The sequence below is a fragment of the Saccopteryx bilineata genome, chromosome 3 (genome assembly GCF_036850765.1).
Source record: "Saccopteryx bilineata isolate mSacBil1 chromosome 3, mSacBil1_pri_phased_curated, whole genome shotgun sequence".
Lineage (NCBI taxonomy): Eukaryota > Metazoa > Chordata > Mammalia > Chiroptera > Emballonuridae > Saccopteryx > Saccopteryx bilineata.
In genome coordinates this window covers 181,507,014-181,511,695 of record NC_089492.1, presented here as the reverse complement: position 1 = coordinate 181,511,695, position 4,682 = coordinate 181,507,014, and positions in this window count along the sequence as shown.

Here is a 4,682-nt window from a genome sequence, read left to right as displayed (position 1 = left end):
GCCATATTTGTAAGTTTAATTTATTTGATTTATAAAACTATTTACACACTTTTGTTTGTTATTCAAGATCATCAATATGCTTAAAAGGAAAATTGAACATATTAAATCTGTAAAGCAGCTAAAAAGTGTAAAGGAATATAATTAACTTACAAAAGCTTCTTATGGCTGTAAAAATCTGCTGAAATTAAAACTAGAAAAATAAGCCCTGGCCAGATAGCTTAGTTGGTTAAGAGCATCATCCTGAAGCATAGAGGTTGCCAGTTTGATTACCAGTCAGGGCATATACAGGAGTAGATTGATGTTTCTGTCTCTCTATCTTTCTTTCTCCAAAATCAATAAAATAAACATGAAAAAGAAAAAACTAAAACAGTAAGAGTCATAAGTTAAAGTTAAATGATTAAGGAAACTAAGTTTTTTCTAACTTAGTTTTTAACTCTAATAAATATTACTTTTTAAACCCTAAACTGGTTACAAAAGTTAGTCATTAGTCGTTGTACATAAAAATCTACCATAAGGAACATGCACACATACATACACATACAATTTATGTTGTCTACTATTACAAAGAAAAAGTCTAAAGTGATTTTACCTTAGTTGAAGTTGTTTTAAAACTGACCAAAACAAATTTGGTCAAGTATAATTTAGGTTATAAATCATGTGAAGGTTAATAATGCTCCTACAATGTCACCACTAAATTATAGGGAATGCCCATCTCAAACCAAATTCTGCTGTACATACTAATATCTCATGTGCAGTTAGCAAATAAACACAATGCATTTTCTTGAAATCCTGCTTTATGCCCAAGGGGTCTCTGTTCTCTATTTTTTCAGATGAATGACCAGTTCACAACGTGTCATCTTGTAGCAGGCATCAGGTAGCAGCCAGATGTCTCCAGACCCATGAGTGGGCACAGGAATCAAGCCTTGGGAGCTGTTTCCACAGGTACAAGCTGAGGGCCTCTACATTATTACACTCTATTCCTGCAAATTAGGGGGTCTCTAAGATACTCCAACCAACACACACAAACACTGAGGACCTGTAATTTCTCCAAGAGCCTATTTCTAGCACTCATCAAGCTAATCAACCCCATTTCCAACATTCACTATGCTAAGTAGAAAAGTAATGGGCATTGGCATAAGCCCATATCAAAAAACAGCCCCAGAAATGTATCCTAGAGGTCCCCAACCCAGTCCCATACAGCTTTCTGACTAACCACACTCAAGCCCTAGGGAAGTGTCTCTGCTGTCCTTCCTTATTCCCTCAAAAGTTGACTGTGTCCCACCATAAAGATCTGTGGATTGAGGCACTGCCAGTGTGAACAGACCCTGCTTCAAAGTGCTAGGAGAACTTGAGAAGTCCATTAGTTTGTCAGAAACTTTCTCTCAAACTGCATAAATGGCATAGATTTTTTGGATAATGAAGTATCTTCATTCTGTGTTCCTACTGGTGGTTCCAAAGCTACTTGAAAATTAGTGTGGTTTTTCCAACTGTTGCATGTGACAGCTGAGGAACATTCTATAACACCAAACAAGTCATATTACTCTTAAATATACAAATTTATATTAGTAGGATATGAGTACCATGATGCTGATTCAGTGATACTGATTTTAAACACTGGCAACTGGACGAACATGGAACACTAGAATTGCAAATTGTTTTACTTTTATAAAAACATTGAGTGAGATATACTTACATTTTCAACAAAAAAAAGGTTTAAATTTATTTATGTAAATCACTTTTATTTTAAAACTTTTAGATACTTTTTAATTTGTATCTTTGCCTTTTGCTTTTGATAATTTTGATTTTAGGGGGAAATTTTTTGAAAATATGAAAAATAATCTTAACTTTTTATTTTAGCATTATTTTCAATTAGATTTTGCAATGAAAATAAATTCAAAATGTCAAAATAGTAACATCATCCACAAACCACATATTGTGTGAAAATTATGAATATAACAAAATAGTGACTTTGCTAAACAAACATAAGAAAAAAATAAATGTTGGAGAATCAATACATTGTGGGGCAGGAAGAAACTTCCTTCTCTATTATTGACTATTCTTTTTTCCCCCCCTTTCTTCTTTTCCAAGTGAAAGGAGGAGAGATAGACTCCCACACACATCCTGACCGGGATCCACCTGGCAGCTATTTTTAGCGTCTGAGGCAGAACCTCCATGGAGCCATCCTCAGTGCCCAGGGCCAATGCACTCTGCACTCGAACCAATCAAACCATAGCTGCAGGAGAAGAAGAGAGAGAGGGAGAGAGAGAGAAAGGGGGGGGGAAGGGTGAAGAAGCAGATGGTCACCTCTTCTGTGTGCCCTTACCGGCAATTGAACCTGGTACTTCCACACGCCAGGCTGATGCTCTACCACTAAGCCAACAGGTCAGGGATTTATTGAATATTCTTTTGAGTGATCCAATAATTAAATCTACATGAGACAAATTAACAAGAGAAAATAACCAAATTTAATTACATATGGACATATGAGAATCCCACATACATGAGAGAGTCAGAGATCTCATATACATGAGAGGTTCTGGGACAGAAAGTTAAAATGAGGTATAGATGACATTCTGAGGTAAGGTGCTTTGCGGCTTCAAAGAGAGAAAGGTCATTGCAGGATGATAAGAACAGCAGATGTTCAGTAATTAGAAATTTGCCCTGCCATATAGATAGATAGATCATAAAAGTTATTTTTGCTGAAAACTCTTATGGGGAAGGCCCCTAATTTAAATTTAAATTTTCCAAGGTAGTTAAAGGAATGAGGCAGTACAGAAGTTTCTCTTGAGCAGAGTCTTAGTTGACTTTAGCTGAAATAATGACTTTAGCTGCATACCACAGAGGCACACCTTAGAGTGGCTTGTTATGACCTCTACAACATAATGTTTATGAATTATATACATCTTTGTATTACTGCTGATCCAAACACCTCCAGTCTACCAGCAGAACACTGAAATGAGCAATCATAATTAAATTAAGTTGCTTTTGATATATTATCAACTTTTAATCATATAAAAAACACCGCTTTATAAATTTGATAGTTAATGATATATTTGACAAGGTAGAAAATAAAAAATTATTATTTAGCAATTTGTTTTTTATGGTATATAACTTAAGTATTTAGATACATGGTCTTTGGGCCTCCAGGTAGAATATATACTCTTATCCTCGAGCCCAGAAAACGTTAGGGGCACCTAAATGTGAAACCCTGATGAGAAAGGTGGTTGGCCTGTGTGTTGATGGATGGCCTTGACTAAGTGTGTATTTCTGATAGAAAGCCAGCTGTGCTCAGGACTTAACTGCAACAGAAATTTTAAAAAGAAAAGGCAAGGTGCCCTATGAGGAAACACTGGATCCTTGTGATTTGTTGATGGGATGTAAAATGGTACAGACACTGTGGCAAAGAGTAAAGAGATTTCTCAAAAAATTAAATATAGGCCCTGGCCGGTTGGCTCAGTGGTAGAGCGTCGGCCTGGCTTGTGGGGGACCCGGGTTCGATTCCCAGCCAGGGCACATAGGAGAAGCGCCCATTTGCTTCTCGACCCCCCTCCCCCTCCTTCCTCTCTGTCTCTCTCTTCCCCTCCCGCAGCCAAGGCTCCATTGGAGCAAAGATGGCCCGGGCGCTGGGGATGCCTCCTTGGCCTCTGCCCCAGGCGCTAGAGTGGCTCTGGTCGCGGCAGAGCGACACCCCGGAGGGGCAGAGCATCGCCCCTGGTGGGCAGAGCGTCGCCCCTGGTGGGCGTTCCGGGTGGATCCCGGTCGGGCGCATGCGGGAGTCTGTCTGATTGTCTCTCCCCGTTTCCAGCTTCAGAAAAATACAAAAAAAAAAAAAAAATTAAATATAGAATGACCATATGATCCAGCAATCCCACTTCTCAGTGTATATATATCCAGAAAAACTGAAAGCTGCGTCTTGAAGAGGTATTTGTACACCCATGTTCATAGCAACATTATTCACAATTGACAAGAGGCAAAAGCAACCCAAGTATCCATTTACAAATGAATGGAGAAACAAAATGTGGTATATCCATACAACGATATATTATTCAGCCTTAAAAAGGAAAGCAATTCTGACACATGGGTGAACCTTGAGGATATTAAGCTAAGTGAAATAGTCACAGAAAGACAAATATTGTATAATGCCACTTGTATGAGACATTTAGACTAATCAAATTCTTAGAGAAAGAGAGTAGAGACATGGTTTCCAGGGAAAGAGGGGATAGGGAATTATTGTTTAATGGATACAGTTTTAGTTATGCAAAATGAGAAGAGTTCTGTTGATAGGTTATACAACATAAATACATTTAATACCACTGAACTGCATGTACAATTTAAAATGATTAAAAGGGAGATGGAAAAGGATGAGAACCTATGATTTCACTCATATACGGAATATAAAACAGAAAGCAACAAATAAACTCATAGACAACAGAATGGTGGTTGCCAGAGGGGAAGGGGTTGGTGGGAGGATGAAAAGGGTCAAGGGGGTTAAATTTATGGTGATGGAGTGAGACTAGACTTCTAGAGTGGTAAGCATACAAATACAAATGATGCATTATAGAATTGTACACTTGAAACTTATATAATGTTATTAACCAATGTCACCCCAATACATTTTTAATTTTTTTAAGTGAGAAGAGGGGAGATAGTGAGACAGACTTCCATATGTGCCACCAGGGATC